The following is a 26,078-nucleotide window of genomic DNA, read 5'->3' on the forward strand; positions in this document are numbered from 1 at the left end:
GAAAATCTGCCGCGTAATAAAGATACAGTAAAAGACCAAGTTCACTGAGATTATCTTTGTATTTCGCCAGGAATCTGCGTTTTGTTAAATACGATATTAATAGGTAATGAAAACAACTAGGGAGTTGGCGCTTGATTTTATTGACAAGACCTGTGTGTGAACATAAATCTTGTGAAATGTTTGGGCTGCATCTAGTCATCTCTTCTTCCTTCTAAAGCATTGCTTATTGTTATACAATCCGGTACATCTGCGCTATTGAATTGTGCTGGTTCCTAGATCCGAATTGGTCACCAGGTCCCACTTTGCTGCCTGCTAGACTTGGCAATACTTTTCAGAGTTGAAATTTTTCGAATACTTTGGATATGAATACTGTTTCCCGAAACATTCAACGTCCAGTGCCACCCTACACACTTCTCTATACAAACGATGTTTTCTTAACGACTCGACATAAAGCTGATCTTGAGGAACTGGTCCGAAAGTAGAATGATCGCCTCATGCAGCGTCGGCTGCTGGGGGGGGGGGCTGAATCTGAATAAAACAGAATGTTTGACGGCCAATCGCAATAAAACAGCCATTATCACTGTCACTGAGAGTCTGAAATTTGAGCGATTAGTGCGTTCAGCCAATGATGGACTACGCTATGGAATTGCTTCACGTATCAGCGCCAATGGCATTCCCCGACCGGCATCTTTAACGATCGACCCAGCAGCGAACATCTCAAATCTAAAATCTACTGCAGCACCGTCCCATTGCCCTTTTTTTTTGCATTACCATTTCGGTCGGTTTTGGAGCCATTTCTTTTGCACTTCAATGTTCAGCTCAGTAAGTTCCCGTCACTAGCAGTGATGTTGCCTGTTTCATTAGTGCTTGCCGGACCAATTTCGAGGAAAATTTCTCTTACTACCTTCAGCTTGTGTGAGCCCAACTGAAAACTTGCGGTTTCATCCGGGGCAGAGCGATGTCTTCCGATCTATCACCTCAGTAGTTCTGAGTGTTTGCCGAATATCAAAGAAAGTTAACGGAACCTTGGAGTAATGGAGACAAAATTACTGCGTTGGATCAGAGGCGTGATACGCATAAATAAATACGACGTAACACTTTTGCAATGGGAGATCAAAAATACCACCGAAACAGAGGGGGAGAAGGTTACCTCACCCTGATCAAGGTAACAATGCTAAACCCTGACATATTTTATCGTTTAATCTCTCGAAATAGGTTAGCAACGACTACTAACATATCGTGAATAAAACATTAAAGTGTCAAGTCGATGCTATGAATATAATCAGAATATAATTTACCTATTTTGTCGCGCTATATATAAGAAATGTTTTGAGCACCTTTCTGTTTGAGGAACAGAAACTTCATATTGCTTCCTTCTTTGCTAATACGATTCAGATGTTATGTGAACTGCAAGGAAAAGAATTATGTGGATTAGGAATATGATATAATGTATATACGAGTATATATTTTCATTTACAACAAAGTAGACTGGAAACTTAATTTACTTCACTCAAAGTAGTAAACTTTTAGAAAAAGTAAGATGGAGGCGAATCCGGACTTGTGCAATAGTCTTAGACGAATGAAGAAAATTGAAAACCATAAATTAAGTCGTATAATGAGTCGAGTTGGGAGCAAAAGTATCAACGGTATCAAATCTCCTCACAAAGAATAACAAAATAATAAAATATGTCTGCCTCGAAATTAAACGCAAAACACCTAACCTGTCTACTCAATTAGGAGCCATCACAAAGGACATAATATGCGAAAAAACTCTGATAAATTCATATTGGGGCGAACTTCTCCGGTAGTTTTTCAAATGATAACTAGTTGAAAGAACCAGCATAGTCATAACAACCCAAACCCCCTATGAGGCCTTCCAAAGGTCACGAATCGAATCCTTAGTGTTGGAGTATGTAAGGATCGCGGGAGAATATACTTACCACTTACTTTCTTAAATCCTCATTTCTTATGATGATTCTTATGATGTTAATAGCCGTCATTTGTCCAGCCATAATGCCCACCCCATTTTTCATGCGCTTCGTTCTATCTATCTCACTCCCCCACTTAAAACTATTACTACTGAAACCCGATAACGATTGCAGATTCTAGGAATTGCACTGAGTTCAAGCCGAACCCGAATTAATCTGCATTAATTTAAGTTCACTATGCTTAACTTTAGATTAGGTGCACTGCTAAGCTTCCAGTTAAGCTAAATCTTTTTCAAGGTGGCTATAATTTCCGAATAAAAATGTTCTGTTGAAAAGGTCATCCGGATAGCTCAGTGGTTAGATCACCAGGCTATCGTACGGAAGGTTGCGGTTCAATTCTCACTGGTGGCAATGGGAATTGTCGACTCAGCTGTGAACGCGTACCTGAGTCAAATCAGGGTAATAATTTCAGGCGAGCGCATTGCTGACCACATTGCCTCCTATACGGTACTGCTATCTTGTAGTGTACCGTTACGATCTTGAATGAAGTGTTCTAACACACCTGATTCAATTGGATTATTGTGCCAACGATTATTACCATTGAAAAAAATGTAAAGAAATTCGATGAGACACGCCATTTCTGCCCTGAGTTTACTATTTAGGGAACAACCTGATCCCTTCTTCAACGCAAGGTGTTAATGAGGAAAGAAACAAGCAGGTCGTATTTGAGATATCTTTATATACAATAAAAAAAAAACAAGAGGGTGGGTACAGCATTTCATGACCGTTTGTTGCACCAAAGATTCGACGAGCGTTTCCTGCAATACGCCCCCGTGATTGACCAGCAAAATGCAGACTAGTATCGCGTTATCGACTTGAGATCGTCTCGGCAACAGGTAACCAAAAGTCGATGGAGCCAGAGGCGATGGCATCAACAACACCACAGCGGGCAACAATTTCAGTACTCGCCGAAGCGCTTTCCTTCACTGTCAAGCTGAAATCTGGTCTGGACGAACATACTTCGTGACGATTGTATGGTAGGAGCTCTTTGCTGAGACGAAGGGATTTATAGTATGTCCAACATTCACGACGGCGTGGGCATTTCCCGGGTTTATAAAAAGTTCACGATGAAAGGACGGGTGATAAGTTTTCACTTATCGCCATATTCCATACACATGGTACTTGACAAGACTGGTCGCTTTGCCTATATTATTAACATTAGTATCCTTCATTATAACAACAATGAGAGGAAATTCGAGGATAAAAAGGTGAACTATGACTCGGGAAATCAAAGGAATTCGACCTATCGAGAGTGTGGTTGCCCAGCTACAGGTATTCTACCTAAATCGCCCATGACTTCTTAAATGTGTTAGAATTCTCACGTAGAGAACTCTCATTAGAAGTGTGGTGCTTTCTTGTCAGTCAAATGGTAATCAACATTCCAATTGCGCGGTTACTCATGAAGAAACACCGTGAGAAGCATCGCCCTCTTTACATTGCATTTCTAGATCTAGAGAAACCGTTTGACCGTGTACCACACGAACTCATCTGGTATGCTTTACGACAACACTTCGTGCCAGAAGAACTCGTGCGTTGGGTTCATGATCCGAAAAGTAAAGTTCGAAGTATGGCGGGTGTATCAAAACCGCTTCGTGTCTCTGTTGGTGTTCATCAAGGAAGCGCCCTCTCACCACTCCTTTTTGTTCTTGTTAGGGACACCGTCACACGGGATATCCAACGTCCAGCGCCCTACACACTGCTTGATGCAGATGATGTTTTCCACCGGCAGTGATCTGCCCAGAACTGAGCGATTTAAATACCTCGGGTCAACGATATCAGCCAATGGAGAACTGCGTTATGAAATTGCTTCACGCATTAACGCAACCTGGATGAAGTAGCGTTCCACAACTGGAGTTCTTTGTGATCGACGTATCAACGAACGTCTCAAATCTAAAATTTACCGCAATGTCGTCCGTCTCCGAAATGAGGAGATATCCGCGATCGTTATGGGGTTGCACCGATCGTGGAAAAGTTGCGAGAGAGGTATCTGCGATGGTATGGTCACGATTGGTCTGAACATCGAAGTCGATGGTAAACGACCAAAAGGCAGACATAAACAACGGTGGCTTGATACGCTGGATGGGGATTTGAAAGCCTCGAGATTGCACCCAGATCAGGCATTCGATAGAGCCAAATGGCGAAACCGATCACGACGAGCCGATCCCGCTTGTGAACGGGATAAAGGCTGAAGAAAAAGAAGAAGAATTGACAAACTCACTGAGCCACAGTGTTGGATACCAACTCTTCACTTTCCAGAACTTAGATGGAATGTTATCTGAGCCTGTTGTTTTCTCCGATTTCATTCGTTTTATTGCCTCTTCAATTTCAGGCTTGTGGACTATCCTGATTGGTACTCTAGTACAACTTGGCAGTTTCCTTCTGCCACTTTTCAACGCATTACCTTGATTTGCATATTCATATCTTGACTTTTCGTGCTGCAATTCTACAGTTTCCTCTTGCGCCTCCACACCTTTCTTACCCGATTATTCTAGAAATTTTGTACTTTCTGTTTGTTTTTCTGCTACTTCTTCAATTTTTCCATTTTGATCTTCAGTAATCTGTTGCCTGCTCGTAATTGCCTCTTGCGTTTCTTTATATGGTCTCATTATTTGTTGCATAAATTTCTCCATCTTTTCTTCTCGCCATTTTATAGTTACCTTCTTGCCAACTCTTTTAAAAAAACTGCTTGCCATTTCTCTTCTCGTGTTTCCTTTCCCTCTTGCCGTCTTGTCATTTCTTCCATAAATTTTGCCTGTTTCTCGTCTTTTCATCTCTTCTATAAATTCTGCCTGCGATTGGTCTTGTCGTTTTGTCATCTATTCGATAAATGTTACTGTTTTTCGTTTTGTCGTCTTCCATAAGTTTCGCCTGCGTTTCCTTTTACCGTTTTATCATCTTTTTCATAATTTTTTTTTTGGAGATAGCTTTCAGTTACCATAATTATTGCAGTCGTCCCAGCTGCTTCCTTGCGATCGTCGATCGACCGTGTATGCTCACACTGGAATTCACCTTCCTCGGCATTAATGGCCTTGCGACTACAAAGCTTAGCGAAATCTCCTCTGTGGTTGCGTTTTAATTCCCGTCGTAGGGAGCTCTAACGTTGGCAGCTCCATTTCAAGCTGTTTCACTTGTTTTACGTAGATGCCCACTTGGATATCAAGATTTCCGTACTCGGACTGACTTACGTAAAAACCTGGGACTACCAAAGCACTTGTTTTCATCAAAACATTATAAATGATTATCTGATAACTGAAATAAATCTCCAAACCCTCAAAAAATTTAAATTTAATAACCTTACAATGCAAATAACTGAGAAAATCTAAAAACAATCGGGAAACCGGCAGCTGAAGACTTTCAGATATGAAAAGTTTTGTTTATTGCTTATTTAAGCATATTTGAGTGGATATTTGTCCCCTTTTGTAACTACCTCGTAATGTTTATACATTTGGTTTATCACTCATTAATATGATGAGAAATTTAAAAGCAAGAAATTTGTACAACAGTGTCAACTTTGACATATTATCACTCTGTTAGTAATGATTCGATTTTCACCAAATTTGGTAGTATCATGCAGCTGTAGTATAGCCTTATATTACTGCATTTTATTTATTTTACTGGTATCGGTATGGAGAGTATTTTGAGAACTAGATACCAGGTGTATGGACCACCATATTTTTCCAGTTAGTTGGGTTGGGTAGTTTCTAAGAGCTCATTCATTAAAGTAAAGGATCCTCCCCCCTCCAGTCCTTCCCTTTGCAACGTTAATTCTAACACTGACTTCGGACTAGTACTAATCAAGACTTTTAATTTGATACCCCACATAACTACGTTCGGGGAAAAAAATTAGATGAAGGGTCCATTTTCATGTATTGGGGCCTCCCATCAACTCAACGTGGAGCTATTACATAAAACAAGACCACATTATAGAAACATTAATTGTATAAACACATATCCACTTATTTTACAAAATCACTATTTATGCATTTCACGTGCTTTCAGAATTTCTTCATAAATTAGTTCTACACAAAACCTTAACAAAATATGGCGTATCTCTAAGCCCCCAGTTTGGTAAATAACGCTGACGACAGAAGTTTGGTATGTTAAGGGTTTTGCAACTGGAACTGGAACCGGACGATAAGTCCGGGCTTCTGAGGAGTGGCTTTAGTTCAAATAATTCAAATTTTTTTTCTTGGTCAGGAAAATGCGACTGATGAAATGAAATTTTACGGAATAGAAACAGTTGACTTACGGTGTGCCTGTTCTGTTCTTAATGTTTTATTTTCACTTTGCTTTTAGATTCCATAGAAAGAAGATGGGACATACGCACGAAGACTGTCTGGATGATCCATGATTCGTATGCTACGTTTGCGGGCTTCCGATCACTCCCCATCCCCCTAATGTCGCGTCCTAGATCCCAGCCCTATCAAGGCGATTCCATTGCGAATGCATATGGCTTCCCAGACATTGCGTCTTCCATAGTCCTCTTTTACTTCTTCAGCCTTTGAATCAGCGGGTTCGACTTGTCATGATCGGTTGCACCATTTTACTCTGTCAAAGGCTTGATCTGGATGACCGCGGGGCTTTTAAATCACCATCTAGCGTATCAGACCATTGTTGTTTCGGTCGACCTTTTATTCGTTTCTAATCGACTTCGATGTTCAGACCAATCTTGGCAATCACAGATGCTTCTATCGCAATTTTGCCACGATCGATGCAACTCCATGTCCATCGAATATATTCACTTGATGTGATTATCGCGTATAACGTAACATTTTGGTCAACCACATAGGGCGACACTAACAGTGATGGTGCCTGTTTTCTTCAGGTTGGTTGACTCTTATTCTTATTCGGTTTTACTTAAATTCTGATACCTTGTTGCATGAGGCGATTATCCCATTTTTGAACAAGTTACTCTAGATCAGAGCCAAATCACGCCACCGAACACGATAGGCCGATCTCACTTGTGAACGGGACAAAAGCTAAAGAAAAAGAAGAAGATTCTAGATCAACTTTGCTATGAGACGCAAAACACCATATGCACAAAGCAGTGTAAAGGGCAAGGACGTTGTATACACCATGTGATAGTGCCCATAACGAAAACAAAGAGGAGTGTTGAGGGAGAGAGAGCGTACTAGTTCGTGTGGCACACAGTGAAACGCCCTCTTTAGGTCCAGAAATGAAATGTAAAAACCGCGATGCTCCTCACAACTCCCAAAAATTATCATGTTGGACCCGCCCAAGACTTTTATATTGATAAACATGAATTTCTACCCACTACAGTTGTTTAAAGAAAATTGATGTTTTTTGTTGCAGTCTTATGTGCCAACCAAGGCAAACGTCCGGGTAAACGAATTTTCAGAGTTGAAGAAGTGACGACCCGAGAATTATGATAATGACGTGAGAGGGAATGATGCATCAACAACCTCGCCACTTCCTACATTCCCGGGCCTGCCTAGTATACAGGCATTTTTTTTTGGGGTAGGGTAGGTGAATGCATTTACGCACACAGTGTTGGACTCCCGATTCGGTACGTCGTCGGACTACCAACTAAACACCTCCCCATCGTCAGAGAGCTAGCGTGCAACCGTTTGTCACATTACTTCGGGCCAGCCCCCGAACTCTCCCGCCTTGCGGAGCCTTCAAATCAGGGAATTCCTTGCACCAACGGGAGGGGAGAGGAGGAAGGGAACTGTCAGTTCAAGGAGCCCCCTGCCATCCGGCTCCTCCACCGGTCGAGTTCTATCTTCTTAACAACAAGAAGGGCCCGAACGTAATGGGCAACACGGTTCCACCTGTCAGCAGTCCTCAGCATCTCTTCGACAATGTTGTCTGGAGAGAGATCCCCTGTGTTTAAATAGAGCTGCTGACGAACCCCATCCCACCTTCCACAAGAAAAAAAAGTGTGGTGGGCATCATCCACAACTCCATTGCAAAACACACAATCCGGAGAACGCACCTTTCCAATCTTGTGCAGGTAAGACTGAAAACTTCCATGCCCACTTAAAAATTAGGTAAGGAAATAGTCAGTCTCACCATGCTTCCGATTCAGCCACGCACTTAAGTTGCCGATGAGCCGCGCAGTCCATCTGCCTCTAGTTTCATTTTGCCAAGAGAGCTGCCACTCGTCTAGAGTGTGTTGCCGTTCTTCGCGAGCACCCACCTCCCTTGGCTCATCTCCCTTGCGCTTGTATATGGCCTGACGCTCCCTAGCAAGAAGGGCAACGGGGATAACTCCCGCGATCACAATCACGGCCGGTTCAGAGACTGTGCGGTGCGCAGACACCACCCGTAAAGCTCCCCGTCTCTGTACTTGCGCGAAGCGTCTACGATATACCTCCTTGTTAAGAGCGCCAGTCCATACCTCTGCGCCGTAGAGCAGGGCAGACTGCGTTGAGCTTGTCAGGAGACGTCGCCTACTAGACGTAGGACCCCCAATGTTTGCCATTAGCCTACTTAACGCCGAAACTCCAGCCGCAGCCTTGTTCCCTGCTGCTTTGATTTGCTCTGAAAACCTCATCTTTGAGTCAAGAGTCAGCCCGAGGTACTTTACCGCTGATTTTGACTCGATTATCGACTCGCTGAACGATATGGGACGCAGGGTCGGAATTCTCTTTTTAGTCAGGATGACTACTTCGGTTTTTCCCAGTGCAAGGCTGAAACCATGAGTAATCATCCATCCGCTTATCCGTCACATCAATATGCCGAGTCTGCTTTGCGCCTGTTCGACATTGCGTCCAGTAACAAGCGCTGCGACATCATCTGCGTAGCCGACCAGGCGCGACTCTTCTGGCATGTCGAGTTAAGCAGACTGTCATAGGTAGCGTTCCAGAGGTCCGGCCCTAGGATGGATCCTTGTGCTACCCCCGACGTGACCTCCATCCACTTTTGACCCTCTAGTGTTTCATAGAGCAGGGAGCGGTTCCCCAGATAGTCCCTCAAAATCCGTAAGAGATAGTTCGGCACGTTGAAGGTATTGTCTAGTGTGCCTAGAATGTCTTTCCATCTGACGGAATTGAAGGCGTTTCTGACGTCAAGCGTTACGAAGAGCACCACCCGTCGAGTTCGGCGGCTATGTGCCTCTGCTCGTCGAACGGCGTCCACGACCTGCATGACAGCATCAATTGTCGATCTCCCGCCCTAGAACCAAACTGCCGGGGAGATAAATCTCCGGCAGCTCGTATCGCTTCAGCGAGTCTACTTCTGATGAGCTTTTCGAGCACTTTCCCAGCAGTATCAAGCATACATAGTGCGCGGTATGAAGACGGCAGTTCGGGATCGCCTTTCCCTTTAGGGATCAGCACAAGCCTCGCAACTTTCCAACTAGCAGGGAAAATGCCCTCTTTCAGGCAAGCGTTGAATGCGCCGAGCAGTAGGTCTGGCCGGTGTTGGCATACCAGTTTGTATACCTTTGCTGGAATACCATCGGGTCCTGGCGCCTTCTTGTTTTTCATAGAGAGGACTGCCTGTTCCAACTCTTTTATAGAGAAAAGTGGACAGTCCTCTGCGCTCTCCGCGCCGACGTCATCATCCCATACGGGGTGTGCAGGGAAGAATGCCCTTACAATGCGGTCCATCTGCTCGGCCTTAAGTGAACAGGGTTTCCGCAGAGCCCCGATTTTTTGGGTTACAAGTTTGTAACCGAGTCCCCACGGATCCCCATTCACCTCGTCGATCAGATCTTGCCAGCAGCGAGCTTTACTCTTGTTTATTGCGCTGCGGAGTCTCCTTTTGGCTGATTTGTACTCCATCCTAGACGTTACAGGCATACAAGCGTCGATAGGACTCTTCAGTGGAACGGAGTTATTTGCGAGCGGACCATCGATTTCGCCATTTTTTTTAGGTTTGTGGAATAGCTTGCTCTCATGATTGCCATCGGCTACCCAGAATGATCTTTTGGCCATCCACCATCTCCACCAAGTTATTACAAAGTTTTGCATCAGGGTTCAAGTGCCTTTCGTCTCTACCAGGATAACGACCTCGTACCAAAAAGTCCAGCCTTTCCACTTGAAGATTCTGGAATATTATTGTTAAGCGACTATCCAGTTTTCCTCATTTTTATCGACTCATAACCGTTCTCCTATAACAGCAAAAACCAATGCAGAATCTGACCACAATCCCAGCTTTCCTTCTCCAAAGGCTTTCCTAGTGCGTGTACTCTTTTCTTACGACGATCTTCAATATGTCTTTTTCCACTGTTATCACTATATTTGAGCTTTGCCGAATGTGGGCCCAGAAGTTAGGATAGTCGAGTTTTTGAAAGGTGAGTACTCCAATATTTACCTCTTGGAAATGTCACAATTCCTTCCATATCCTTGCATACAATAGTGAATGTTAGATTGCAAAAGTACTAGCATATTGAAAAAAAAATTGTTACGAGTACAGGGTTTTGCATTTTAGGTTTTGTGAAGTGGAACTCTTATTAGGTTCGCTATGTAGTGTGGGGATGCTTTTAAATTCTACCTCGATTAATAAAAAGACGGTTTGATTGCAACTGATTGGTTATTATTTTTTTCAAATCGCAAGTTTGCAGGGAAAACAACTGACAACAAGCTAAGTTGAAAAGCTATTTTAATTCAGAAAATTTCTCGCCACAGTCTGTGGAAATCACTTGGACGTATAGATTTTGAATAACTTCCACTTAAATGTAAACATCCAAGGCACTGTCGTAGACCGTTTGTTTGCGCCTAGCTTTAAATTGAGATGTGATTACAATCAATTGACATTCATTATTAACAACATTTGTCTGCGTTTATAAGAATTGGCTCGGAATAAGTCCACTTAACCTCCTAGGCTGGAAAGCATCCATGAAGATGCCGTCGTTGATGGTCTTGCTTGGTGTTTGCGTATCGATTATTGCTTATTATTTATTAAATGCCGACGTGTATCGGGAGACAATATTCCCTGTTTGGGCAGTATTGACCCAGTTCGTGACTTTGTGCCAGTGCGAACCAGGAAAATTAGATTGAATTCATAAAAAATTGCTTTTAATAGAAAGAGCGAAGTAAAATGGAGAAAGATTGCAACATTACTACTTTCTAAGCCGTCTTTGGAGAATCGATTAATCGGTTACGCTCATTCATGTGTCCGTCGCAAACAATATAACAAACAAGGAAACTGTTTAGTACAAAAAGGCAACAGTACAAGGCATGCTCTATGATATAGCCTAGATTTCTGCAGTGATAGGATGAACTTAAAGGTGGGTTCTGCAGCCAATTACTGAAAATTATAGGATTATACAATTATTTGAATCGGTATGGAAGGTATTTCGGAGCCTAGACTCTATATAGTGGCAGTCTCTTAGTTTTTTTCAGATTTTTGGGTTGGATAGTTTCTGAGAATGGGCCCCTAAAAAAGTGATCACTTTCGATCCGCCGCCCCCCCCCCCCCCTCACTTCCCATCTTTCCAGAAAATGTCAAAATTAAGACCGGATTTGGAAAGTAGTAACCGAGACCTTTCATTTGATACACCACAAGACTATACTTTATGAAAAAAAATGTGCATCCCCCTTTTGCATGTATGGGGACCCCCACCCCTCTTAAATTAAACGTAAAAGGATGTAATTCACAGTATGCATGAGCCTTCACAGTTCGTCTCCGATAAAAATGTATATGACAGACAGCCAAATACAAATCAACCTCAACCACTGCGAGCCGTAGACGTTGCTTTGAAGCTGGCTCGATTCGGGATGTCGTCTAATAAATGCTGGGCCGTGGTGACGATGGACGTCAGAAATGCGTTCAATTCCGCTAGCTGGGAGTGAATAAAAGGCTCACTGGCTAAAACGGATGTCCCTAGTTATTTGACTAAGCTCCTCGAAAGTTACCTCGCGGAGAGGACACTTTGATACGATACGGATGAAGGATCCAAGCAGTACACCATCGCCGCAGAAGTACCACAGGGCTCAGTGTTGAGTCTTCTCCTGTGGAACGTGAGGTACAATGGGGTGCTTGTCCTTCCCGTGCCAAAGGAGGCCATGATAATCGGTTTCGCAGATAATCTAGCTGTGGTTGTCCTCGTGAAACACTCTGAAGACGCTGAAGCGTACTCTAACGAAACCATTAGAGTCAGAAAAGCATGACTGGAGATGGTCAAACTTGACCTTGCGGAACAAAGGCGGAGGCGGTCTTGATTACCAACCATAGGAAGAGGAATACGGCTAATACTCGCGTTGGCGGTCACATCATCACTTCGAAACCGGATATCAAATACCTCGGGATGATGATTTATGCTAAATTCAATTTCTGGGCTATGTCTGTGAGAAAGCGGCAAATACCAGTCTATCATTAGCACGGATCATGCTTCACATTGGAGGCCCAAGGTACAGTCGCAAATTACTTGTGGCCGGCGTGGTTCGCTATAATACGCGGCACCAGTTTGAGAGGGAGCATTATCGTGCGAGAGTAATCGGAGGAGAGTAATTATGACTTACCGTTTAGTGGCGCTAAGGGTGTGCAGCGCCTTCAGAAAAATATAAGGGACGCATTATGTGTTATTGCGGAAATGATCCCGATAGACATTCTGGCAAATGAGACACGCTGCCTGTACGAGAAAAGGAAAATGAGCCCACATGAAAAGGATGCAGAATGCCGAAAATCGGCAAGGTGAGAGTCGCTGGAAAAGTGGTAGCAATGGTGGAATGACTCGCTGGACTCACACTTTGATTCCCCGTATTAAAGAGTGGATCATGGCAAGAGTAACTACCGTCAAACCCGATTCTCGTTAGGTCATAGCGATTACAGGAAATATCTGTACCAATTCAGGCTGGATGACTCTTCCTTTTGCTCTGAATATGGTTGTACGCCTGAGGACCCGGACGATGTTATGTTCCACTGTCTACGATTTTACTCAGAGAGGAGGAGCCTGGAAGACTCCCTGAAAATCAACCTAAGCCCGCAGAACATCGTCGGCGTCAAAGTAATTTAAGTAATTAATGATCAAGTACAAAAGAACGGCATAATCACAATTGTTTTTAGTAACTTTGTACTGATGAAGGGGGGAAGTTGCTCCCGAAATATATATCTACACTGAAAAATAAAAATTGTAGTTTGGAGTAAGCTACTGGTCTATCAATTCTGGCGCGGCAGTCTTTGTAAGATTTCCGCCTCCATTCATAAAACAACCGGAAGCTTGACGTTTCAGGTATAAATGGTTTTGTGTTTCCCTATGTGAGGAGCATACGTAGTTCTCTATTGGCTTATAGCATTGACCCGAGATATTGAAATCGGTCAGTTCTGGGCAGGTTACCGCCACTGCCAGAACTGAGGGATTTCAATATCTCGAGGGGCAGGTTACTGCCATTGCCAGAACTCAGCGATTTAAATATCTCGAGTCAATGCTATCTGCCAATGGAGAACTGCGTAATGAAATTCTTTCACACATTAACGCAACCTAGATGAAGTGGCATTCCCCAACTGGTGTTCTTTGTGATCGACGTATCAGCACACGTCCCAAATCTAAAATTTACTGCAATGTCGTCCGTCTGCCCCTCTCTATAGTTCTGAGTGCTGGCGACTACAAAGGACAATGAACGGCGTCTTGCGGTAATGGGGGCGAAGATGTTGCATTGCACTGGTGGCGTGACACGTTTTCATCACGTCTGAAATGAGAATATCCGCGATCGATATGGGTTTGCACCGATCGTGGAAAAACTGCGAAAGAGGCGTTTTTGATGGTGTGGTCACGTAATTCACGCTAACGAGAATTCAACAACCAGTATTGGTCAGAACATCGAAATTAATGATAAGCAACCAAAAGCCGGCCAAAACAATGGTCGCTTGATACACTGGATGATGATTTAAAGGTCTGGCGATTACATCCTAATCAGGCATTTGATAAAATAAAATGACGAAACCGATCACGACGAGCCGACCCAGCTTGTGAACTGAAGGCTGAAGAAAAAGAAGAAGATGTGAGGAGCGATCAGCCTGACAGTTCACATAGTTAAAAATTCTATTGGCCTCAATTTTCTGGATAGTAATTTAAATAAATCATTTGATGGAAAGCACTGTATTGATAATAGTCAACCTCATACGCTTTACACTCTTAAGTTTAATATTATTAGCAAATGCCAAGAATTTAACCAACATCAAATATAAACAAGTCGGAATACCGGAAGGTCGTGCTTCGGGTATAAAGGTTTTGTGTTCATCTTATGTAAGAAATTTCAACGAACATTATTCTATCCGTATATAGCTACAAATTATACATCTCCCTTCAAATTTTTTCAAACTACGAGACATACGTACACATTATAGCCATAGATATTACGCTCACCCTAAACAAACAAACTGCCTATTTCCGAATGCTGTACATATTTCCGATTTCTTATATCAATCTGAATTACGCACTATCCGCAAAGTTCATTAGCACGCATATACTGTATACCTACATACACACATGTCTGGTTGGAGTAATTGATATTCATATACAAATGACTAAAAAACTAAAACAAAATAATTCTTCCCGACCTCATTTCGTTGTGGTATTGACGAATTGACATGTGATGATGACGTCATGCAGGTTGTAGAGTGGACGAAATTCACAAAAAATGGTAAAGTTTTATTCCCTATAACTTTCTTAATAATATTTGGATTTTCTTCAAACTTGACCAAATTGTTCATTAGGTTCTTCACTACACGCATGCCAAATTTTGTGCTTTTGGGATGAACATAAGGGCGGTGCCGAGTACATTTCTAAAATGTGGAAATATACTATTATTAACTTTATTTGTGCAGATATCGGAACCGGATATATTTTGAGACCTAGATTTCATAGAGATGCACCACCGTGATTTTTTTCAGATTTTCGGTTGGATAGGTTCTGAGAACACTTGTACCTTTTGGGGGTCATATTTTGGGCACTCACTCCCCTATGTTTCACCCAATATCAAATATGGAACCAGTTTCAAAAAGTACTAATTGAGACCTTCCATTTGATACCCTACATGGCTACATTCTGTGAAAAAAAATTTGCACCCTCCATTCACATGTATGGGGAGCCCCCCTTAAACTTAACACAAAATGGCGCCGCTTACTGCATATAAAGGGAACACCAGATTACATACTCTCACCAATTTTCATGACAATCAGTCTAGCCGTTTCAGAATAAATCGGATGTGACAGACAGACAGACAGACAGACACCGTCTCGATTCTAATAAGGTTTGGTTTTACACAAAACCTTAAAAAGGGCTAGGGAGAATTAGATTTTTCTTGAATGGAATTTTAATATTTCACTCGAATGTCAATTATTCTCGTTAATTATGACGTCAGCATCTTATTTGTATGGCTTAGATTCCTGTTAATTAACACGAAATTGATAAGTTTGAACTGCTATAACTTTCCCACTAATCTTTGGATTTTGATGAAACTTGGCATGTGTATGCTGTCCTCTATGTCGGCGCAAAATACAGTACGCCTAGGATGAACTTAATAATAATCGTTGGCACAACAATCCATATTGGATCAGGGCCTTGAAGTGTGTTAGAGCACTTCATTCAAGACCGTAACGGTACACTAGGAGGCAATGTGGTCAGCATTGCGCTCGAGGATGAACTTAAGGGGAGTTTTTAGTCAATTTCTAAAAGTTGATAATGTACTATTAGTGAATTTTTTGAGCAGATACCGGAATGGGACATCTTTCGAAGATTAGATTTCACATAAGTGTTTTATACAAAATCTTAAAAAGAGCTGCAGATAAGTAGATTCTTCATAAATGCGACTTTAATATTTCACGTGAATGTCAATTATTCCCGTTAATTATGACGTCAGCATCTGCATGGCTTTGGAAGCAGTTAATTCGCGCAAAATTGTTAAGCTTGAACTGCTATAACTTTGGTGTTAATGGTGTTAATGGCCAGATTTCGATGAAATATATATATTCGGAAGTTCTACGATGAATTTAAGGGTGGTTTCCCAGTAAATTTCTAAAAGTTGGTAATATACTGTTAGTAAGTTTATTTGAGCAGATATCGGAATGGGACATATTTTGAGGCCTAGACTTCATCTAGGCGCAACACCCTGATTTTTTTCTGATTTTTAGGTTGGGCAGATTCCGAAAATGAGTCCTGTCTCACTTTAAGTGCGTACATTTTGACTCCTTACTCACGTACTTTGCCATTCAAGCCAAAACTAATGTCAGTTTCGGAAAGTACAAATCGAGACCTTTCCTTTGATACCCTACACGACTATATCCGGTGAAAAATTTGTTTGAATCCCCCTTTGCATGTATGGGGAGCCCCCTTTAAACTCCACCTAAATTTATGCCACTCGCTGTATGCGTGGGATTTCATAGTTCCCATCTGTCCATCGAATTTCGTTCGGATCGGTTTAGCCGTTTTGGAGAAAAGCGCGTGTGACAGACAGACAGACAGACATTGAATCGATTTTAATAAGGTTTTGTTTTACATAAAACCTTAAAAAGACAGACGATTGAAGGTTTTGTTAAAAAAACTGTAGTATTGCACTGAATAAAGCCCAGCGCCAGCGCAAATACAACGCGACATCATTCACTCACAGAATTCAATTCACAGAGAAGTCCGTTCAAAATTTCAGCGTTCCCCCAGCGGAATAAAACCGTTATCAATTCACAGAAAAGTCCGCTCAAAATTTCATCGTTCAACCAGCGGAACAAAACCATTCACGTCCAAAAATAACCAGGAAAACAGCCTGCCTTAATACATAAAAATAAAAAATCGTACACTTTTAGTATTTAGTTTGGTGGTCTGACAAAAGTAAATACAATCCAGTAAGACAACACTGGTACACTTCCCTCTGGAACATAGCTAATATATTATGACCTACGCCAACTGTATGTCTCTTCACAATCGGTAAACGTTTCCCATACATGCAAAGGGGGGATTTTCACAGTTGTGTGGGATATCAAATGAAAGATTTCAATTAGTATTTTCCGAAAACGATATTAGTTTTGATGCGAATAAGAAATCAAAATGTGCACACTTAAAGTGAGGCCGGGCACATTTTCGGAAACCACCCAGCTCAAAAATTTAGAAAAACAGGGTGATACACTTATATGAAATCTAGGCTTCAAAATATATCACATTCCGATATCTGCTCATATAAAGAAAAAGAAGACGAGGCAGACCCTGCCTAAGATGGAGCGATGGCGTAGGTCAGGACGCCAGACAGCTTTTAGGGATATCGAATTGGTGGACCTCGGCGCAAAACCGGGATGTCTGGAGTTCTTTATTAAGGCAGGCCTAGACCGGATACCGGTTGTTGCGCCGTTGATGATGATGAATAATATTTTACCCGTTTTTAGAAATTGACTGAAAAACCCCCCTTAGGTTCATCCTACGAGTACACAATTTTGCACCAGCAAAGAGGAGTTCGGATGGCTCCTGTGGTTAGAGCGCTGAGCTCTCGGAGCACAAATTTAACAAATTTAAATTTAACTGGCGACAGAGGGATTTGTCATCGTGACTGAATGTCGGATACTAGTTGACTCAGTTGTAAATGAGCACCTGAGTCAAATCGGGGTAATAATCTCGGGCGAACGCAATACTGACATTGCCCCCTACACTGTAGTGTAGTGTACCGTTACGGTCTTGAATGAAGTGCTCTAACATAACCTAAAGCCCTGATCCAATAAAGATTGTTGCCGCAAAGATTATTACTATTATAGAAGATATTATCGTGCATACGCCTGCCAAGTTCCATGAAAATCCGACTATTAGTGTCGAAATTACAGCAATAGGAACTTTTTAATTTCGTGCGAATTTACTGCATCCTAAGCCATGCCAATAGGATGCTGATGTCATAATTAACGAGAATAATTAGCTTTCGAGTGAAATTCTATTAACGAAGAATCTACTTCTTCCCAGCCCTTTTGTGTTTACACAAAACCTTATCCAAATCGATTCAATGTCTGTCTGTTTGTCACACCTGACCTGAACCAATTGTCATGAAATTCGGCAAGAGGGTGTAATCTGTGAATCTCTTTACATATAGTGACGTCATATTGTGTTAAGTTTGAGGGGGGCTCCCCATACATGTGGAAAGGGGGTATCATTTTTTTACCAAATATGGTCATGTGGTGTATAAAATGAAAAGGGCCGATTAGTACTTTTCGAAAATTTAATAATAATAATAATAGTTTTAGAAATACCAAATGGCATTGCAGTAAGAGGAAATATAAAACACAATTTGGCACAAGGAGTTTGAAGAAAATCGAACTATTATTAACAAAGTTATAGGGGGAGAAACTTTCCCATTTTTTGTAAATTTCGGGCATTCTACCGTGTATGACATCATCATCACATATCAATTTGTAAATACCACAACAAAGTGAGCTCATATGCATTGGGGATTACGAAGAAATATTTTGTTTTAGCTTTTTAGACATCTAAGGTCTAGCGCTCCATATAATAATTTACGCAGATGAGGATATCCTGTCATCTCAAAGCAAAGCTGTTCTACAGCAACTTGTCCAAAATTGGAATGATCGCCTCATATAACACGGTCTCAAATTGCATCCGAATAAAACAGAATTTTCGCCGACCGATTCCAATGAATCAGGCACCATCAGGCAGTAACCTGCCCAGAGCTGAGCGATTCAAATATCTCTGATAAATGCTATCCGGCAATGGTGAACTACGTTATGGATTGAGTACATTTGTTGAAACCTTTTGTACATGATTAAGTATGCTTTTAAAAATATTCTGTAAAAGTTTGATACAGCAGAAGCCGGTGACAGAGCTTTTTTCAGAGCGCCTTTGGAGAAAAACGATTGCGGTATTCACTGTATTTCAGATGAAAATTATAATATTTGAAAGTGCAAACCATTTGAATTTAGCCTAAGTGTTAATAAATCCTTTCCACGAAAGGACCCAGATTGCTTTTTTCTTTTAAAAAATTTTGGGCGTCACTTAATGTGAAAAGTACTATTTTTCATGAAAAGTTTCGCCGTTTTGCAAGTAAAAATCCCGCCAAAAATTGTAGAACTCACCGTTGGTGGGAGGTATTTTATACGCAGAATATGTGCACCAAATTTGAAACGAATCGGTTAAGTAGAATTAAAATTGTAATGAAAAAGTGGTTTTGAGAAAAGTGCGTTTAAAATTTAAGGGGCTGCAATTTGACGGAGCGGACACTTACTGTTCGATAACTTTGAAAATTTTCCTCGCATCTACTTGAAATTTTGGGAATATATGCTTGAAATGTTTAACTACAAGAAAGGAAAAAAAACAAAAATGGATTCTTTGAAAATGCAAAACACTACCCCTCCCTTAAAAACCTGAACATGGCCATGTTTTTCAACTGAAAATTATATGGTTTTACCCATCTCAATATAAACTCATTCTCCAACTAAATGTAAATAATAAGACGATTTTTCCTATTTTTGGGTTTTGGTGAAAAATGCGATGACAACCTTTCAAGATGAACTCGGTTTTTTTTACTAGGGATGTATATTGATCATCTCTAATAATAACTTCTTCACAATTTTTATTATTTTTATTTCATTCGCAAATACCTTCGCAAATCATCGGTGGCAACATTAATTAATCCATTTGTTTCCTGTAATTCCAGATATTTGTTTTTGGTAGTTACTTGCTTGATAGAAGGCTACTGGAGACTTTGTGTTTGCTTCTTCTCTGTTACCAACAAAGATAATCTCCCGCATTCTTTACTTTTGAAGTTATCACTTCCAGAGCCGAAAATCAAGTGTAACAATTTTTTTATATGTCCGCAGCTGCAGTCATGACCATGCAACCATCTGCAGTACGAAGAAATGTCGTCCGATGAATTGAAAATGATTCTCGTTGACAAAATTTGGCAAGAAGATTTCCTCGTTAAGCTGTGCGTTAGCACTTGTCATATTTTGCGATTTGCTTGACAGAAAAGTTGCGCAGCGCGTACATATGTATATATAAATAGAAAGGAATTTGGGACACAATCTTGAACGTATGTTAATTAAAATAAAGATGCTCATTAACTATGGGAGAACCGTCTGTTTACAAATATGCAACCATACATTGTACTATACTCTCCAACTCAAAACATCACGTGCATGTCTATATCTGCACCTAGAAATCAGTTCGAAAATTTGTCATGCATTCAGATATAAAAATAAATATAAATAAGTATTTAAGTAACTTAGAAGGCGCTTAAATATCTTCGCCAACAAAATTTAAATATATGAACCTATTCGCGATTGCTTGGTTGAATATCGATGTAATGCTGTAGAAGGCGCGGTAGGAAAGTGAATGTCACTTAAATTTAATTCTGTAACGTCGCTTATCTGACACATTCTTTCACGTGTTGCGAAATGAATAACGCCCAATATATGTATGTTACTAAGCACATTAAAATTAGAACAATTCGAAAAACCAGAAGCTGGTCGATCCAGGTATAAAAGGTTTTGGGTATTTCTTATATTATGTTTATACTGAAACATACAGAAATACAGAAATATAAGCAACAGTATGAGCCTGATACGCTAAATATCAATACCACGTTTACATGCTCATGACTATATCATCATTGCAGTCCAGCCTAGAACTGAGCGATTTAAATATCTCGGGTCAATGTTATCAGCCAATGAAGAACTACGTTATGAAATTGCTCCACGCATTAATGCAACCAGGATGAAGTGGCGTTCCACAACTGGTGTTCTTTGTGATCAGACATTTGATAGAGCCAAATAGCGAAAACGATCACGACGAGCCGAACCCGCTTGTGACCGGGGCAAAGGCTGAAGAAAAAGAAGAAGGTCAGTTTCGAAAGGTACTAATCGAGCCCTTTCATTTGATACCCCACGTGATCATATTCTATAAAAATAACTTTACACCCCCCTTTCGCAAGTATAGGGAGCTCTCCTTCAAAATCCAAACGCGATATCTAAAGAGACACACAGACCACATGTTCTTACCAAAGCTCGTAGCAACCAGTTCAGCCGTTTCCTAGTAAATCGGATGCGACAAACTGACAGACACACGGACAGAGGGACAACCGGACAGACAGACATCGAATCGAATTTTAATAAGGTTTTGTTTCACATCAAACTTTAAAAAGTGGCGATTTCAACATTAAATACAATCCTGTGTATCACAATAACAGAAACCGGATACCTTTTGTATTTTGATTTCATTCATGAAGAAAAATCTTCAAAGTAAAAAAATGCAATCAATATGTTATTTCATTTCTGAGAAATCACAATTTTAAAAACAATCTACTAATTGCGCTCTGATTGTGAAAAGTACCCTTCAAAACACTCGATTTCAGTTCAGCTCCTAACTAAATAGATAAAATAATAATAATAAAAAAACGTGTAAATAGGGTAGTGGAATCAACTGTAGTGATAGCTCTAACAATAGAAGGTTCTGGTTCAGAAACTCATCTCGTGTATAATAGGCTATTATACCAATAAACTCCACAATGAAAGCAGTTCTTGTACTTTTGTCAAGCATGATGAAATTTTGAAAGCATCCCAGCTCCCAACAACCAATCGAGAACACTGAGCAGATTTTCGGTTGAATAATTACTATTATAGTTTCTGGGGAAATTAATAGATTGGAAATTGGAATTGAACCGGTATCATGTGACTGCTCATTATAATCCAATTCATTCATGCAGAATTTATACATAATCAATATACGTGTAACAGGGGCAACACTTGACTGTCACCGCCATTCCTTTACACGAATATGTTAACATGCCTTCAATTGAGCTAAAAAAGTCCTCACGGAGATGGGCAGTAAAAATGTCGACTCACGTTTGGTGATAAGACCATCATCTGAGTGAAACCCTTTTAGTTAAGCGTTATATACTTTTATAGCCGAATTGAGAATTACTGACAGCATTAGAGAAATTATTCGATATCTTTAAACGTTACTCCCCTGCAGATGATCTATGCATCTCTCCGCGGAGATATGAAATATCCGTGGATGTTACAAACACTTGCTTTTAATGGAAACATGGTAAATATACTTGCTAGGAATTGTGGCCGCAGATTCCTAGGAAGGATTGCCTTGATTATTTGTTTATTTAAATAATGTTTCGACAGCTACTGGACTGCCTGCGTCTTTATCTCAAACTCAAACTATCAAACGTCAATAAATTCAGCATTCTCGCGTTGCAAAGAACTTAATTCTCATACAGTAACCACAAAGCAGGGATTCCGGTTACTATCTTCCGCACTTTTATCTGATTTAAATTCTTACTGAGATAATGAACATGAAAATGCTCTTAAGAATTCTGAATAAAATATGAAAGTGGATTGTTGGGTATCTAAAGCTTGCCTGGTATTAACAACAAATTTTCTCTACATAGAACATTCAGCTGAGGTGAATTATTTGAAATCAATATTTTCAACAGGAAAATTCTACTCGCAATAATAGTATCGAGAAGTTCTTTCTTAAATTTTTGTTTGGATTCGGTTTTAGGCAGATGAATTGCTTTAAATTGAATGCGTTACGTAATCATTTTTGAAAACAATAGAGAAGAAAGAGCTCATAGATATCAGCCTATCTTAAAAATGATTTAATCAGTAGTGAAGCCAAGAAATTTATGTTTTGCTCGAAGCATTTTCTTACTTCCCCAGATTTTAATTTTGCAATTCGGAACAAATATATCAGAATTCAAGGACAGTTAAATCTCTATGGATTTACGTGAGTACCTGCTCGTAGAGTTAATTCCACGGCCTTTTCAAGACACGGATTGATTTTGTGACTAGAACCAGAGTCCCGTTGGAACAAGCGCAAGCGCATGGCTCAGTTTATTCATACTCGTAGGTTCGAGACCTGCCTAAATCTCTGCCGAACTAAGGAATACTGCAATTGTGTTGAAACACAACACCACGCCGAGATTCGCTTGAACAGCTATAATCAAGCTGAACACACATGAGACAGGAATTGTGTCGAGACATTTATTTATTTAATTCAAACTGTACAATAAATAGAAAAAAATTCCATGAAGATATTTTACGCGTATATATAATGGATAAAGAAGAAAACAAAACAAGTCAGGAAACCGGCAGCTGGGCGCTTCAGGTATGAAAGGTTTTGTTTGTTTCTTGTATGAGTATATTTGAGTGTAGAACTATTCCATTTGTACGTAGCCCGTTAAGAATATGCATTTAGCATATCAGATTTAGTACTTCGGGTTGTTAATTAACACGGTAAGGCAACTTTGAGCTACTGCAACTTTGTTACTAATAGTATGATTTTGATCAAACTTGGAGATAATATGCTTCATATGATATTTTATACTACTACCAACTTTTATAACTCTGACATAAATTTAAGGGGGGTTTTATCCAATTTTCCCTAAAATACAGTTATATACTATTATTAACTTAATTTGAACAGATATCGATATGGAGAGTATTTTGAGGCCTGGGTACCGTATAGCAGCTTCATGATTTTTTTCAGATTTTTCGGTTGAGTAGTTTCCGAGAATGGCTCGGTAAAAGAAATCATCAATTTGCACCCCTCCCACTCCCCGCCTTTTTAACAAATCTCAAAACTAAGACCGGCTTCGAAAAGTACTAATCGAGACCTTTCATTTGATACCCCACATGACTATATTTGATGAAAAAAATGTTTACACCCCCCTTTTACATGTATGGGGACCCCACCCCCTAAATCTCAACGTAGGAGGATATAACTCACTGCATGTCTGGGGGTCCACAGTTCCCACCTTCTCACCAAATTTCGTGTCAATCGGTATAGCCGTTTCTGAGAAAAATGTCTGTGACAGACAGACAGACAGATAGACGGACAGACAGACAGACGGACAGAACGGACAGACAGACAGAAAGACACCAAAAAGGATAACGATGAGCTGGGTAACTAACAAATTCGATGAAGAAATGTTCAAGGAGGAACTTCTAGATGACACATTATTATCGGGAAGCGCACAAGAAAAAGCTTTACAGGTCGCGGAAAAATTGCAGCGGGCATGCGATGCCTCTATGCCATGGCGTAGCGCTTTCCGAAAACGAAATCCCAATTTCTGGTGGAATTCAGAAATTGAGGAATGTCGGAGAAACTGCCTCAGAGCTAGGAGATGCTCCCAGCGCAGGAGAAATCAACCTGAATTCGTTGAGCTACACATGTAATACAAGAACGCGAGGAAAAAATTGCAAGTAGCTATCACGAAGAGCAAATCCGAACATTTCAAGCGGATGTGTACCGAAGCTGATTCTGATCCATGGGGTGGCGCCTACAGGTCTGTAATGTCATCACTGAAAGGCAAGTGCTCCCCACCGATTACCTGCCCAAAATTACTACAAAACATAGTGGACACTCTCTTCCCAGAGGATCAGAACTACACAAATCTGCCTAAAGTTCATGTAAACCCCGCGAAATTCCTGAAGTGGTAGAAGAGGAAATTTTTGATGCAGCAAGGAAGTTCGCTGAAAATAAGACCCCAGGGCCAGATGGAATCCCGAATATCGCCCTGAAAGTGGCAGCCAGGTCAGCACCAGGTATGTTTGCCTAAGTTTTTACGGCATGCCTTAGAGAAGCGGAATTCCCCGAGAAATGGAAGCTGCAAAAGTTGATACTTATTCCGAAGCCAGGTAAACCATTGAGAGACCCCTCCTAATATCGACCGATATGTTTGGTCAATACCATTGGTAAACTATTTGAACGAGTATTATACAACAGGCTGCACGCTGTTGCGGAAAAAGAAGGAGGCCTATCCGACAAGCAATTCGGGTTTCGTAAGGGGAGATCAACCGTCGATCCGATCAACATGGTGACTGACCTGGCTCGCGCTGCAATACAAGATGACAAATGCTGCGCATTGGTGACACTCGATGTAAAAAATGCATTCAACAATGCAAAGTGGACGAAAATGATTTTGAGGCTCTAACCAAAATACAGACTCCGAAGTACATTGTACGCATCGTTGTTGCATTTCTTCTTAGAAGAAGATTATATTGCGACTCGGACCATGGAGAGAAATTATTCCCAATGACGTGCGGCGTACTACAGGGGTCTGTCTTAGGTCCCTTACTGCGGTTAATTATGTACAATGGAGTGCTGACGCTACGCCTTCCTAACGGTGTGACAACTATTGGCTTTGCGGACGATATCGGGGTAACAATAGTGGCAAAACGCTTGGACGAGATCGAAATCTATGCAAATGAAGCGATATGGGAGATCAATTCCTGGTTGAAAAAGTCCGGTCTATCACTTGCTGAACATAAAACGGAACTAGTGCTAATCAGCAAAAGAAGGAAAGACACGACCGTGAAAATTAAAGTTGATGAAAAAACAATTTACTCCCAAGAGTCGCTTAAATATTTGGGAGTAATGATTGACAAAAGACTCAACTTTAAAAAACACATTGAGTGCGCTGCAACTAAAGCATCTTCCATCGCTGTAACGATCTCGAGGATACTACCGAACATTGGTGGACCAAGACAAAGTCGACATCATCTTATTTCAAGGGTAGTTAGTTCCGTGCTACTTTACGCAGCTCCAGTTTGGGCAACCGTTCTGGAAAACAAATCAAACTGCGGAAAACTAGGAATGGCGTATCGACTAAGTGCACTCCGGGTATGCAGTGCTTATCGAACGACATCAGGAGAAGCAGCATATGTACTGGCAGGGACAATCCCCATAGACATCTTGCCGGATGAAGGTCGGCGTCTCTACGACAATATGTATGCAATCGGTGAGTCTATTGTACTTCGACGGCAACTAGCACGGCGAGAATCCATCGCAAAATGGCAAAAGAGATGGAACGAGGCATAAACTGGCCGTTGGACCTACCGTATCATTCCACACATTCGAAGATGGATGGAAAGGAATCATGGGGAACTAAGCTACGAGCTAACACAGTTTTTAAGTGGACATGGAGGTTATCGGGCTTATCTTTATCGAATTGGACACGACGAGTCACCATGGTGCCCAAGATGTGGTAACGTGGCTGAGAATGCGGAGCATGTTGTGTTTGAGTGCCCAAGGTTTACAGCACACCGAACTAGGCTGGAGGCGATCGCAGACAGGCGCTTAACACCTGGAAATATAGTGGAGTTTATGTTAGAATCAACGGGGGTTTGGAATCAAGTGGTAATTGAGCTGAAAATGATTTATGAACAGCTAAGGCATGAACAACTGCG

General features: G+C 41.0%; 1 protein-coding gene across 2 annotated transcripts in view; it reads right to left on the reverse strand.

The window, feature by feature from the left end:
* Positions 1 to 26,078, reverse strand: part of LOC119657797 (cAMP-specific 3',5'-cyclic phosphodiesterase) — a 636,985-nt gene that overhangs the window by 466,349 nt on the left and 144,558 nt on the right. For both annotated transcript variants that reach the window (XM_038064893.1, XM_038064894.1), the window contains exon 2: positions 1,299 to 1,407. The gene's annotated coding sequence lies outside the window, so the exon portion shown is untranslated. The remainder of the gene's footprint in view (positions 1 to 1,298; positions 1,408 to 26,078) is intronic.

The sequence above is a fragment of the Hermetia illucens genome, chromosome 5, assembly GCF_905115235.1.
Source record: "Hermetia illucens chromosome 5, iHerIll2.2.curated.20191125, whole genome shotgun sequence".
Taxonomy (NCBI): domain Eukaryota; kingdom Metazoa; phylum Arthropoda; class Insecta; order Diptera; family Stratiomyidae; genus Hermetia; species Hermetia illucens.